This window comes from Mesoplodon mirus, assembly GCF_964341445.2.
Source record: "Mesoplodon mirus genome assembly, chromosome: 2".
Classification (NCBI taxonomy): Eukaryota; Metazoa; Chordata; class Mammalia; order Artiodactyla; family Ziphiidae; genus Mesoplodon; species Mesoplodon mirus.
The window spans coordinates 198,985,101-199,000,585 of record NC_138977.1 but is presented as its reverse complement, the minus strand read 5'-3'; the positions used below and the strand labels follow the sequence as shown (position 1 = coordinate 199,000,585).

The 15,485-nt window shown below is 45.2% G+C and overlaps 1 protein-coding gene across 2 annotated transcripts in view; it reads left to right on the top strand.

Moving 5' to 3' along the window:
• The window catches only part of TLL2 (tolloid like 2), a gene marked incomplete at its 3' end in the record, with an annotated part of 136,566 nt that overhangs the window by 46,752 nt on the left and 74,329 nt on the right, over positions 1-15,485 (top strand). The gene's annotated exons all lie outside the window — the stretch shown is intronic.

Genomic DNA, 15,485 nt, shown 5'->3' with positions numbered 1-15,485 from the left:
TTAATAGGTGTTAGCCTTTCTGAAACAAAAGGATCATTCCACCTCACTGACATATGCCACCAGTTACCCGAACCTCTATTCACTTAGATTATCTCTTACAGGTGAAGCCATTTATCTGTACTTCTCCTTGAACTGAGCTGACTTCTGTCCCAAAAGGTCAAAGACAGGCCACGGAGCTCCATGGTCCTCTTTCTGCTTCTCTCCTCCAGTTCCCTGCAGACGGCTTGGGCTGGTCTTCCTTTCTTTGATTCCTGAGTTCCTTGCTACTCTTTCTGTGACCCAGTTCATGGGTCCTTTGAGACATCTGTAAATCTTTATCGGCCATTTGGTCATCTGTGCAAAGGCCATGTGATAAAATCCTTTTAAGATGTTCTATGAGGACAAACTTGTGTCTCTTCTGAAGGACTTTTTACCAGGTAGTGAGAAAGTCTTAACCCTTAGTTGTAGGTTAACTTCCTTTCCTGGGGTTTTCCATTCCTTCTCTGCTCCTGTCAGACACCAAGGGACAGGGTGATGAGGCATAGAGCAAGGGCTGGGGGTTAGAGCCTCCCAGCTCTGCTACATACCAGCTGGTGACCACAGATCAAGTGCTTTAACCTCCTTGAGCCTCAGTCTCCTCATCTGTAAAATGGGAATAACAATAATACCTCACCCCACACAGGTGCAGCGAGATTACACACAACTGAGATAATATATGCAAGCATCAGTCCATCCTATTCAGTCCAATTCAAATGGACATATTTGTTAAGCCTCTGCTATGTTACCACACAATGGAAATAGGATGTTATCTCCGTCCTCAAGGGGTTAAGTGTCTTGTAGGGACAATAGACTTGGTCTGCAAATAATTATACTCCAGGCATGGTATGATCGGGGCCGGGAGCTCCTTGAGAGGAGAGGCTGTTTCTGATCTGTTTTTCTATCCCTGGAACCTGGTACAGTGCCTGGCACAGAGAGGTGCCCCGAGGAAGCATGTTGAATGAGGGAATGAATGAACGGGTGAATGAGTAAAGGGCCACGAGGGGGATGTAGGTGAAACAGAGGCAAGGGATGGCTTCATGGAAGAGGCTGTGAAGGATTTTGATTAGGATCGAAGTGAGGAGGGCATTGCAGGTGGAAAGCAGAGCCTGAACACAGTCATGGAAGTGGGAGCTTGGCAGGGTGGTTGACAGGTGGGTGAGAAGGTGGGACTTGGGGGAGAAGAGACGCTGGAAAGGAGTGTTGGGATCAGACTCCTGTGGCACTTGGCTGAGGACTTGGACTCTCCTCCATGGGCCCTCCCCTACCCCCGCCTCAGTGCCCGGAAAGTCTTCATCCACCCACTTCTGCCCTTCCCTCAAACTCAGCCCGCCCCTCTCGGGGAAGCCTCTGAACGCCCGATGTCTTCCTGTTTCTCCCAGACTGGACTGTGAGCTCTGTGAGTTATCATTTATCTGTGCCCTCCCAGTGTGTGGTCCTGTGAGAGGCGCATTGTAGATGCTCACCAAATTTGCTGAATAAATGATTCTTCACAAAATGAAAATTCCACTTCCAGCTGACTCAGCATCATTGTTACCGTCAATCTCTTTATTTTGCTACTTTAATAGTTGGAAACGGTACCTTAGTTTTGCTTCGGTTTTCATTTCTCAAGGGTAAACAACTTCTATATATTTACCTACTAATTACATTTTTCTTCTATGACATGTTCACCAATTTCCTTTATCCAATGCATATTAGACATAAAGTTTTTCTCATTGATTTGCATGAGCTATTTATATAATATGGATAGTAACCATTTGTTATCTTCAGTGCAGATATTTTCACTTGTATGGGTGTTTTATTTTCATTTTAGGGGATTAGTCTTTCTGAGATACAAAAGTTTTAAAGTTTAGAAGTTAAATATATCAAGTCAGATTTTCTTTTTCTTATACTTCTAAACGTATAAAATTATTCCTACTATAGCTCTAGGAAATAACATATTTTTCCAAAGTTTTTCTACGGTTTGTTTGTTTATACTTAATTCTTTCAATCCATTTGGGTTTTATTTGGAGGTACCCCTCCCCCCAAGTTCTGAATAATAATCTCAATGCCATCTAATTCATATTTTTCCCCATATCTCCTTTACCACATAGTGTGTGTTTTTATATGTAGTGTTAGCATTTATGTCTCATTCATCTGTGTGTCTTTTCATGTTAATTTCTTTGTATGTTGTAATATTTGGTGGCCATCCTTCCTCAAGTTCCTTGCTTTTCATTTTTAGAATTTTTTTTTTAATTTTATTGGAGTATAGTTGACTTACAATGTTATGTTAGTTTCAGGTGTACAGTGAAGTGATTCAGTTATAGATATACATATATTCATTCTTTCTTAGATTCTTTTCCCATATAGGCCATTACAGAGTACTGAGTAGAGTTCCCTGTGCTATACAGTAGGTCCCCGTTGGTCATCTACCTTATATATAGTAGTGTGCATGTGTTCATCCCAAACTCCTGATTTATCTCCCCCCCACCCTACAATGTTTCCCCTTTAGTAACCATAAGTTTGCTTTCAATATCTATAAGTCTGCTTCTGTTTTGTTAAGTTCATTTGTATCTTTCTTTTTAAATTAGATTCCACATATGAGTGATATGATATTTGTCTTTCTCTGTCTGACTTACCTCACTTAGTATGATAATCTCTAAGTCCATCCATGTTGCTGCAAATGGCATTGTTTCATTCTTTTTATGGCTGAGTAATATTCCATTGTATATATATATACCACATCTTCTTCATCCATTCATCTGTTGATGGAAATTTAGGTTGCTTCCATGTCTTGGCTATTGTAAACAGTGCTGCTCTGAACATTGGGGTGCATGTATCTTTTTGAAATAGGTTTTCTTTCAGTATATGCCCAGGAGTGGGATTGAAGGATCATATGGTAGTTCTGTTTTTAGTTTAAGGAACCTCCATACTGTTCTCCATAGTGGCTGTACCAATTTACATTCTCACCAACAGTGCAGGAGAGTTCTCTTTTCTCCACACCCTCTCCAGCATTTATTGTTTGTAGACTTTTTATGATGGCCATTCTGACTGGTGCAAGGTGATACCCCATTGTAGTTTTAATGTGTATTTCTCTGATAATTAGTGATCTTGAGCATCATGTGCTTTTTGGCCATCTGTATGTCTTCTTTGGAGAGCTGTCTATTTAGATCTTCTGCCCATTTTTGGATTGGGTTTTTACCACATAGTGTGTGTTTTTACATGTAGTGTTAGCATTTGTGTCCCATTCATCTGTGTGTCTTTTCATGTTAATTTCTTTATATGTTTTAATATTTGGTGGCCATCCTTCCTCATGGTCCTTGCTTTTCATTTTTAGAAATTTATTTAATAGTCTCACTTGTTTATTCTTCTACATGAATTTGAGGATCACTTCTCCACAAAAATCTAGGAAGATCCCAACAAAATCCTCTTGAATTTGGATCATGATTGCATTAAACTTATAACTTCATTTGGAGAAACGGACACATTTGTAGCATTTACCCAGTTCATCCAGGAACATGGAATGTCTTTTCTTCACTTACTACTACTTTTATAAACTGCAGTACGAATGTATAATTCTCCTCTTGCAGTTATCCACACTTCCTGTTAAAGTTATCCCAAGTCTCTTATGTTGACTATTCTGAACAGGCCCTCTGAAAATTTCTCTCCTTTTGGAATATTTCAGTGTGAAGGATGGGCAAGGGGATGCCTTTATCACATCTAAGAGCTGAGAAGAGGGTTCCCCCCATCTCTCTTCTCATATCCAGCTGGGTACCGAGTTGTGTTCATCCCATCACCTAAATATCCCTCCCAAGCAAACTCTCTCCATCCCTACAGTCCTGTCACTCTCCAGGACGCCATCACTTCTTGACTGGAGTCAGGCATTAATGTCTGCTGTAGCCTCACATCCTGCAGCCTCCCTTTCCCTAGTCCCCCCTCCCACTGGCAGCCACCTCCTGTGTGTTGGGTACTGTCCCAGGCCAGGGGGTACATCAAGGGAGAAGATGGAGCTAGCTTTTTAGAGGGTGTCAGGGAGGCAGGCAATAAACGTGTAAGCAAGTAAATGAGATCGTTGCTGGTAATGCTCAGTGATCCCCAAAGGAAATAAATGGGGACCGAGAAGATTCTTCTAGAATCTTCCTCTTATGCATTCAGCTTGGTGGTCCAAATTTTGGCCTTCAGCATCTCAGGGGAGAATTTAATTGGTGTCCCACCGTGCTCCTGGGTCCCTGTGCTCCCTTCCTGCCTCACCGTCAGCCGTGAGCACTGTGTCTGAATTTCTCCCCCACTGCCTCTCTACTGCCCCGCCACTTCTTCACCCAGCCACTCCCTGCTTTAGAAGCACCCCCCGCCCCAGAAGCTTCTGGAAATCCATGTGAAGGAGAGGCCCCAACTAATCCCTCCAGGGCCTCTGAGGACCAGCATTTCCCCTCTACAGCTTTGCGAACCAAAAAGGACCAAACCCCATGGGAAGTTCCGGTGACAGTTGTTGTCTGAGGGAAAGAGCAGCTACTCCTTTCTCATCTGTCTCCTCCTCCCTCTCTCCCCTTCCTTCTTCTAAATGACACTGGGATGTGCTCTTAGACACTACTAAAATTCCGGGCAAGGGCTAGGGCAGAGAAAAGCTGTCATTCTGTCAGGACACTCCATTATGTCCTGAAGGAGGGAGGCTGGGTTTCGCAGGCTGGGGTCTGAAGACAGATACCAGGTTGGTACAGCTGTGCTCCTGGCCAGAGCTTAAACTTTAGTATGGTCATCAAGATACCAGGGGCTGGGCTTCCCTGGTGGCGCAGTGGTTGAGAGTCCGCCTGTCGATGCAGGGGACACGGGTTCGTGCTCCGGTCCAGGAAGATCCCACGTGCCGTGGAGCGGCTGGGCCCGTGAGCCATGGCCTCTGAGCCTGCACGTCCGGAGCCTGTGCTCCACAACGGGAGAGGCCACAACAGTGAGAGGCCCGCGTACCACAAAAAAAAAAAAAAAAAAAATCAGAGGCTGAAGTCTCCGAAGGTGACCTAAAGAATAATCTCCAGTAAGGCTGTGGAGTCCCTACAAGGTGCCAGACATTGTATTATGTGTTGTTCACAACCTAAAATGTTAGATCCCATTGTGTCCTTTTTTATGGATGAGGAAACTGAGGCTCTAAGAATTTAAGTATCATGCCAAAGACCACTCAGGTCAAAAAAGCTGTGCTACCAAGCTGGGCTAGTCTTTTCTTTTCTATGGTCTATCCTGCCTGACTCCCTCCCGTCTCTACTTATTGAAACCCTTCTTGTCCTTCAATGCCACCTCCAGGAAGCCCTCCTAAACTTCCAGGTTGAGAGTGGGATTTCCTTCACCGGGTTGCTCTCATTGTTCTCTGCCTCGTGGCTCCTGTGGATGGGGTGGTGTCTGATTCATAGCCCATTATGGAACTGGCTTGATTCAAGGCAGGTGGTGAGCCCTGGCTAGAGGTGGATACCTTAGATGGCTCTGAGGGAATCCAGTGGTCCTGAGCTCAGCCGAAAGTGAAGGGGCCCTCTTTTGTGCCTGGAGGGGACCACTTCCTATTCCTGAGGAACAACCTGCTCAGTCTTCAAGGACATCTGGTATGATCCCTGATTTGGGGCTGGAGAGCTCTGACTGTCAGTGTGTCTGGGGCAGCCGCCAGGGAGTGGAGAGTGGTTTGCAGGACAACTTCCCTGGGAGCTCAGGTTCCCATTCATCATCTCTCTTCTCCTCCTCTTCCTCAGGGGTCTTGCTCCAGTCTCCAGGGGTCTTGTATTCCACCTTGGAATACAAACACAGGTGACTGAGCCTTCAGAACCATGCCTGAGATGTAGAGAGATCTCCCTGGGAACATGACCCTTTATCATCTAGCTCAGGGGTCCCCAATCCCTGGGGCCGTGGACTGCTACCGGTCCGCAGCCTGTTTGGAACCGGGCCGCACAGCAGGAGCTGCGCGGCGGGCCAGCGAGCGAATCCGCTCCCCCCATCACTCGCGTTGCTGCCTGAGCCATCTGCACCCCCCATTCCATGGAAAAATTGTCTTCCATGAAACCGGTCCCTGGTGCCAAAAAGATTGGGGACCACTGACCTAACTTACTCTAGAGAATGAGGAGCTGGGATTTTTCCCAGGCTTATATATTGGGACATTTACTGTCAATTATTAAGGTTGGAATCCCTAGCCCTGTATTATAAAGACCATCAGTAGAATCAGATGGGCCTGGGATTATATCTGCGTTTTGCTTCTTTCTAGCTGTGTGACTGTGGGTGAGTTATTTAAAGTTTTCTAAGCCTCAGTTCTTTCTTTTATAAGTAAAGCCAGTAATAGTCCCTACCTCACAGGACTGTGCTGAGAATTAAATGAGAAAATACACGTAAGGCAGCAAGCACAGTCCTTGGCACACAAGACCCAGTAAACATTATTGGGTCTCTCAGCAAAGCTCTAGCCTGTAATTTGGGACCCACTACTCAGTGAATGACTCTTAACTATCTTGGCCAAGCCACTCCACTCTCCCAGGGATAACAGCATGACTGCACACAGCCTAGTCACCTGAGTCTTTTCTTAACATATATCTTTGGTTATTTTTTTAGTTATTTGATGTCTCAAATTGTGATGGAGCAAGTTTTTAAAAAATAACATGCTCGGGTACAGTGGATGTCTTATTGTCACTGCCTGCCAATGAGTATTAATGGATCCTCAGCCTAAACTTGGTTTTGTTAAGTGCACTTTAAGGAGAACTTAACTTTTTACTTCACTTGTGGTGTTTCTGGTATAAAATGTCTTGTCTCTGTGACTTATTGTTTCCCCATTCTGCTCTTTCAGCCTTCAGAACAGTGTTAGAGCCAATAGTAATAATAGCTAACTCAATGAGTGCTGACCGTGAGCCAGGCATTTTTCTATGTCTTGAATGTATCATCTCTCTTAATCTTCATAACAACCCTAAGAGGTGAATACTCTCATCCTTATTTTATGGATGAGGAGACTGAAACATAGAGAGGTTAAGTGACTAAAGATCACACAGCTAGTAAGTGACATAGTAAAGGTTTAACCTTGGACAGTCTGACTCCAGAGCTGGCACTCTAGGTCCATCTTGCAAACCACCTGACTTGCTAGAACTTTAAGTCTCTAGAGATCAAGCAGGGGGTAGGCTGTTCCATTCATGGTCCCTGACAAACCTCACCTGGCATAGTCATTCCTCGTGACCCTGGGCTTTGTTGTGTGACTTGCCTTGGCCAGTAAGACATTAGAAAGCATGATGGAAGCAGAAGCTGACAAACACTTGCACAGTGGGGCTCATCCTTTTGGAATGCTGCCCTCCACATGAGCCATCTCAGCCATCCCTCGGCCATTTCAAGTCAACCCAGCTCAGGTCCCAGAGCAGAGAAAAGTCAGCCCCATTTATTCCTTGCCCCAACTCCTGGCCCTCAGAATCAGAAGCAAGCATAAAATGGTGGTTATTTTAAGCCACTCTGTTTAGAGAGATAGTTTGTTATACAGCAATAAATGATGGAAATGGCCAAGAAGCCAAGGCCAGGCTGGGTGTGAAAGATGTGGACCAAGTGTGCAGGAATACCTAGAGTCCAGGGCTCAGGAGAGCACTGAAGGTTTGAAGCCAGGTGAGCAACAAGTCCTTCAAGAGCATCCCTAAGCAGAAGGTCTGGTGTAGCTTAACCAACAGTCAGGGGCTAGGAAAGATGCAGACACAGGCATTCAGGATGGGTGGAGGGTCCAACACCAAGCAAGACGGACATCTGGCTGGAGGCTCTGGAAAGAGAGAGCTCAAATTTGCATGATTAAGAAGCCTCCCATGAGCTTCTGCCTGGGGTCGGAGCAAATTCCAAGGCCTCATCAGCCAGTGCTAGGACACAGGTGGGAGCCAGTTAACTGACTGGGGAAGAGCAGACTGGATCTCCCAAGAGCCAGAGCCAACACTGTCTTAAAGAAGTTTCCAACAAGCCCTTTCCCGTTCTCACCAAGGAGCTTAGCTTTCCTTTCTTCCATCTTGCCAAGGTGTGGACTCATTATTTTTTCTTTCCATGGTGAGAGCAGAAAAGTAGAAAAAAAGATTGGATCACAACCTTTCCATCTGCATAAACACGAGTATGTTTCTTTCCCATCGGAAAAGGGTTTCCCGGCAACAGTGTGTGTGTGTATGTGTACGTGTGTACAGACATACACTACAAAGTGCAGAGCACATGTTCTTAGGCAAAGTGTATGATGTAATATAGTTCTTCTTTATTTTTAATTCCTGATTATAAAAGTAATATGTTGAATAAAATTTAGAAATTACAAAAAGTATATAAAAAAGTAACATTCACCCAAAAATCACCCATCAGGGATCATCACAATGGACATTGTGGGTATTTCCTTCCAGTATTTTTTCCATAATTTTTTGTATATGCTTTTTAAAAAGTAAAAGATGGGATCGTACTGGGTACTACTTCCTAACCTGTTTTTTTACTTATAATATGAACATTTTTCCCATTCAGCAAACTTTCTTCTAAAACAGTTTAAAATGTTGCATTAAGTTCCTTTATATCATAATTCCTTTATTGGGGGTGTGTGGTTGTTACAGTCTGTCTTTAAAATGTTAAGAATGAACATCCTTTGTTTTCATTGTCAATCGATTCCTTAGTACTGATATTTAGAAGTCATATTATTGGGTCAAAGTCATATTATTGGGTCAAAATCATATTGTTGCTTGTTTTAAAAGACTTTGATACATCTTGCTAAATTATCTCATAACATGTTACCAATGTGTGTTCCTCCTTCAACAGCAGTGTATAAGAATTCCTGTTTTATTATACACTTGCCAATATTAAATCATTTCATTAACAAAAACTGGCAGTGATCTTTTAACCCATTTTCTCTTTCCCTTCTGTAACATTTGAAATTTGGCATAGATATAAATTTTACTTGGCACTGAATTGCTTAGGATTACACACTGATTACCGCACTGGTTGCCTAGTTCATTCCTAAATCAACCTGTTAAGGGGGCTTTGCCTCGGTTTTTTTTTCTCCTAATGAATAATGAAAAGCTCTGCTGTGTGTGTCTTGCCAGTAGTTTTCTGACAGAGGTGTGCAGATGTTTTGTCCATTGGCCTTGCTTGGGATGCTTGTTTAGACCACACCTGTACAGGTGTGAGGTAGAGGGCAGGGGTTAGGAGCATGGATTCTGGAGTCAGAAGGGGCTGCCTTGAAAGGCAAATTCAGTCTCTTACCAGCTGGGTGACCTTGGGCAACTTATTCATGAACCTCAGTTTTCTCTTCTGTAGAAGAGGAATGATATTACTTATTCACAGGATTGCTGTGCATATTACATATGACCAAAGGGCATGGCAAGTTGACTGTGAGGGTAAGACTCAAAGGCCTGCACAAACTGGCCCTGCATCCCTCAGGTATTAGCCTTAGTTCTAGCTCCATCGGACTCTTATTTTCCTCCCTCTGGACTTTTTTTTACTTGCTGGTGTTTTGTTTTGTTTTCTGCTAGAACACTCTCCCCAGATGGGTGTCCCCCTCTCATCATTTAGATCTCAGCTCAAATGTCACCAATTCAGACTTTCCCTGGGCTCCCATCCCCCATTGCTCTTTCATAAAACTGTTTTAGTTCCTTGAAAGTGCTTAATCCCTCCATGGAATGATCTCCTTTTATTTGTTTGTTTGTTTTGTCCTATTTTGTTTTTGGCCGCACCTTGCAGCTTGCGGGATCTTATTTCCCCAACCAGGGATGGAACCCGGGCCCATGGCAGTGAAAGCGTGGAGTCCTAACCACTGGACCACCAGGGAAGTCCCAGGATCTCATTGTTTATTGTTGATTTTCTTCCCTCCACTAGCACCATGAAGGCACCATGAAGATAGACACTGCCTGTCTCTGCCTTCAGGAACCCAGCACAGTGCTGCCCAAAGCAGACACTCAATCAGTATTTATTGAATGAATGGACTGGCAGTAAAGTGATTTTTAATCTCTTGTGCTAGAGATTATTTTTTAATTTTTCTTAGAGTAAAGCAAAACAGTTTTGTGCTAGATTTACCTCTGATGGGACGGAGCTGTAAATACAGGTATTAAAAAGTCAGTAAATGTGAGAGCTGAGGGTGTCCTGGCAGGGTTACTTGTGTTGTATCTTAAAGGCTTTGACACTAGACTGATCTGGAGAGAATCTCAACCTCTCCACCCAATGGCTGTGTGTCCACAGTGATATCTTAAGTGCTCTAAGCCTCAGTTACACTGCGTGTAAAATGGCACTAATACCCACCTCAGAGGATTAGTTTGAGGATTAAATACAGGATAACATATGCGAGTACCTGCAAATAATCAGCATTTAAAAATGGTAGTTATTTTTGCGTTTAAGAAAACCAAGGGCCAGGCTTCCCTGGTGGCACAGTGGTTAAGAATCCACCTGCCAATGCAGGGGACACGGGTTCAAGCCCTGGTCCGGGAAGATTCCACATGCCATGGAGCAACTAAGCCCATGCGCCACAACTACTGAGCCTGCGCTCTAGAGCCCGCGAGCCACAACTACTGAGCCCGTGTGCCACAACTACTGAAGCCCACGTGCCTAGAGCCCGTGCTCCGCAACAAGAGAAGCCACCGCAATGAGAAGCCTGTTCACCGCAATGAAGAGTAGCCCCCGCTCGCCACAACTAGAGAGCGCCCGTGCACAGCAACAAAGACCCAATGCAGCTAAAAATAAATACATACATACATACATAAATAAATAAAAGAAAACTGAGGGCCAAGTAACGTTAGGCTCTAAGAATGAGACAGAAGGAATAATTACTATAAGGTTTTGTTTATTAATTATCATATTCATGAATATTAATTCATAGCCACTATGAATTATCATATATTCAAATGAACAATATTGATCCATGGCTGTCTTTTCGGACTTTGGAAAAGCCCATCCCTTTCTACCTAGAAGTCTTTGGATGTATATAGTTAATATTTCATTAATTATGTAGAGGGGCGTTGTGTGTACATCAATGTCTCATATGATGCATATAATTAAGCCACTTCTTGTTGGGAGCGGAAGAAAATTGGGCTTTCCCAAAGAAAAGCAGCTTGCTCCCAAAGTTGCTAACAGATTGCTTCTTAATTGAACTTGGGAGGTGAATTATATGGTGAATTAGAAAAAAGAACAACTCTGAATTTAGTGAATTGTTCCATAAAGGAAACTGCGGGATTGAATTGCAAATGCTGGATAGAAACATTTCAGCCTGGCCCCATGCATCACGGGCTGCTGACCTCTGCATGAACAGGCCTGGAGCTCTCTTTTCAAGGCCTGGAGGGCATTCTTTCCCAGAGACCAGCTGTAAGCCTGGGTTTCTTATGCAAAGGAGACGTTTGAATAAGCCCCTGTGACTAATGAAATCTACAGGGTCTTTGCATAGCCTCTCACTGAAGAGGTAATTAACCAAAGATCAAATATGGGCATATATATGTATTTTTTCAAATATTTTTTGTCTTGCAGTTACACCCAAGGAAAAAGATATCCCTACACCCTGAATACTCCCTGCCCCCATTGCCCCCAATCTTTGTCTGCATCAGACTATATTTCTCTCTCCCTTGTTCTGTGTGCTTATGGCTGCAGTTATAGCCACAGTCACACCTGTCTTATTTGCTTGCTTTTACTGAAATGGAGCAACACAGTCCATTGATTTAGATGTGAGAGATGACTTTTCTTAGTACCTGATGTCTGTCTTCAGCTCCACATCTTCCATTCCTGGTGAGCTTGGGAGGAAGGAGGTTAGTTTTAAGAAAACACCATGAGTTGAGGCTACCTCTTACAGGGTTCTCTAAGTAGAGAATCTCAAGTTTGGCTGCACCTTAGAATCACCTGGGGAGCTTTTTAAAATCCCAAACCCCAGGCCAATCAAATAAGAACCTCCGGGGGGTGGGATGCAGGCCTCAGTATTTTTCTAAAAAGCTTCCCAAGATGATCCCAAAGTGCAGCTAAGGTTGAAAGCCATTGTTCCAAGAATATCTCCTTCCCTCCCTCCATAAGCTGAAAAAGACAAACTTTTCCATCAGTGATGATGAGTTAGAAATGATTGGGTTTTCTTTGTAAGCACTGTCTACCTGACTCATCCATCTACCTATCCATCCGTTCATCCATCAATCACATATTTTATTGTCTGCTATGTGCCAGGCACAGTGCTGGGTATTTACTGTTGGACAAGACAAGGTCCCTTTCTTCAGGATGCTAAAAACTAAACTAGGGGATCAGCTGAGTAGACAGGAGATCCCAATTACTTGTGGCAAGGGATGTGAAAAAGCCCAGGGTGCTGGTAACACAGAGGAGGGGGCTTCTAACCCAAGAGGAGCAATGGGGCGTCCCAGAGGAAGTGGTGTTCAAGCTGAGCCTTGAAGGTCCAGTAGGATTTGGCCAGATGAAGAGGTGGGTGTGGCAGAGGAAGGCTCATCAGCAAGAGGAGAAAGGAAATCCAAGGCACCGTGAGTAGCTTAGGTGGCTGAGCACAGAGTGGGAGTGGGGGAGTAGCAGGAAGCCCTGAGGTACCGGGTGGAGGAGGCCAGCAGGGCCATATCACAGGGGTGGGCCTCATGGGTCATGTTAGGGCTTAGAATTCATCCCAAGGGCAGTGGGAAACCTTGGGAGGGTTTTCATCAGGGGGGTGGCCAAATCACATTCACTCCAGGTAGATCCCAGGCTCAGCTGTACTAGAAGCATGCGATTTGCTGCCCTTTGGAGAAATGACAAGAGCTGCCAGTCTCTTGCTGAGACAGAGAAGGGATGTGTGTTCTTAACTGCTGTCACCCCAGTCTCATCAGTGACTTTCCCTTGGGAATAGGCAGCCACCCGCCCCAGATATCCCACTTGTTCTCCTGTTCTTTCTGGGTCTGAGACTGAGGAAAGGAGCACAGATCTGGGGAGGTCCACCAGGACCCACCTTCAGCTTCTCCATTACTAACCATTGCTGTACCTTCAGGACAGGCAAGTCACTTCACCTCTTGGAATCTTGTTTCCACATCTGTGAGATGAGGATGTTTGTGGCTCTTTTGTCACTGAGTCTTCATGAGGCTAGAATTACAAAACTCTGCATTTAACACTGTTCCTAGCACGTGGTCAGCACCGTAATTGGCACATAGTAAACACTGATTCTTTCCCCACTTCCATCTGCTAGAGGGCCCCTGGTCTCCCCCCAGCTCCAGAGCTTTACTCCCATTGTAACCCCAAGGGCCAGGGGGCCAAGGGAATCAGAAGTCCTCATCCCCCCACCTCCTCTGCCTGCTGCAAAGCTGAATATCAATCTCTCCCAGCCATCGCTCCCTCAGCCACAGCCTCCAGCTAACCTTGAAACAGGCTGTGCTCAGGTATCCTTACAGGTCTATTTTTGATGGGCTAGTGCTTTGCAGAATCTCCTTTCAAATCCCAGCTCCTGTGTTCCCCTCCTGTTTGCTACTAATAACCCTGATCATATTCAGAGCCAGTGCAGTTACAAAATCCTTTCATGTCCTCTGGCTCCCATCTAGATCTCTCAGAATAAAAGCCAAAATCCTGAAAATGGCCTGCAAGGTCCCCCAGGAGCTGACCCCCCAGACCCTCCACTGCTCACTCACCTTATCACCTATTATTCTTTCCCTGGCTCATTCCATTCCAGTCATACCCACCTCCCTACTGTCAGGCACACTCCCACCCCAGGGCCTTTGCACCTGCTGTCCCTTCAGTTGGAATGCTCTTCCCCAGATATCTGCAGACCCTCTCCCTCATTTTCTTCAGGATTCTGCTTTTCTGCCTTGTGTGAAATGGCAATCCTTCACCCCTAGGATGTTCCCCTCACCCTTATTTATTTTCTTCATAGTGCTTGTCAACAACCGACTTATATATTTAGTCACCTGTTTATCATTTTCTCCTCTACCCTCCACCAGAATATAATTTCCATGAGGTCAGGGTAGAGTTTGTTCAGTGTCATATCCTGAGCAGCAGAAACAGCATCTGGCATGCAGCAGGTGTCGATGAATGAGCAAATGCCTAAACAAACCATTACCTCATTCGGAACTGGAACAGCCCATTTGACAGATGAAAAGTACTAACACCCAAGGTCTCATCCTCAGTTACACAGGGAGTGAAGACTAAGCTAGTCCGGGAGCCTTGGCCTCAGGCTCTCCTTCAGTCTGCACAGGGCACATTCCTCTGCTGGCCAGTGATTTTCATACCATCAGGATTTCCCCTGACCTTTAGCCCGAGAGGAAATGATATCGCAACTGGAAGAATACCCAGAGGTCTGGGAGCTGGCAGCGAACACCCCGGCAGCTGCAGGGAGTGTGTTAGTGGATTCTGACTTGACCAGAAAGGCAGCGGACGAGCAGGATGAAGGCATGTAAAAATATCCGCGCGCGCCTGGTCCACCGCCAGTGTCAGTCACCAGAGGGAGAGAGGTGGTCTGCATGTCAGGAGTTGGGATGCAGGACCACAGGGCTGTCTTGCGTAGTTGTCAGGGGCCAGGGCATTGGGTTCCATGTTTGGGACCCTTCCTTGAGCAGCTCTGGAAGCCTGTGACCTATGGAGCACAGGAAATATCATCGGGCTTCTGACCAGGAGACTGTCCTGAGCCCTCAGCTTCCCTTATGGGCTGGCAACCCTGGGCTGATCATTTTGTAACTCAGTTTTCTCCTCTGTAAAATGGGGTTACACTTCTACAGAGTGTTTTCATCAAGGTCAAAGGGGAGATGGGGAAACTGCTTTGTAAGCTGCAAATTTCTAAACAAATGCAAGAAATATTTTACACAAGTAGATTGTCCTGTAGATGCTTTGGTGTGGTTTCACGTGTATGATAGTCTCTCCTGGTCACAGGCTTTGTCCTCAAATCTGCTCCCTGGTGTCTCGACCCACCCAGCTGCTCAACTGCCAAATGTAGGCATCATTGGGGGCCCCTCTCAGTCCCTCGTATCTAAGCCATCAGCCTCTCCTGTTGCTGTGCCTCCAACTATATTCTTAATACCCCTGGGGATCCAGCCTCCCTCTCTCCACCATGGTCAGCCCCTCCCCATGGCAAGCTCATTCTCGGTCCAGATTCTTTCCTGATCCTCCTTCAGCTGGGACGCGCTGGCCCGGATCTCTGTGTGGCTGGCTCCTTCTTGTCTCAACCCAAATGTCACCTCCCTAAAGGGCCTTCTCTGACCGCTTTCTAAGCAGCTGCTCCAGGCCATGTTACCACATACTGCATTTGATCTTCAGAGCATTTTCTGAACCTGCAATCATCTTATTCCTTTATTTTCTTAGCTACCATTTACTGTCCAACCGCCCATTTGGAACTTAGGCACTGTCTGTCTTGTTCACTGCTGAATCCCTGCTGCCCGGGACTGTACCTGGTTCACAGTAGGTCTAATAATAGATGGTGATAGACCATCTTCCTGGTGGGGACAGATGTGAACCTGGTTTCTAGATGATGATACTAGCAAATGAGTACGTGCATCACTGCCCTTGACTGAGGCAGTGTCGGCAGAGTCTGATTTATAAAGTAAGCAGAGCAATGTCTAAAAGGAGACTCA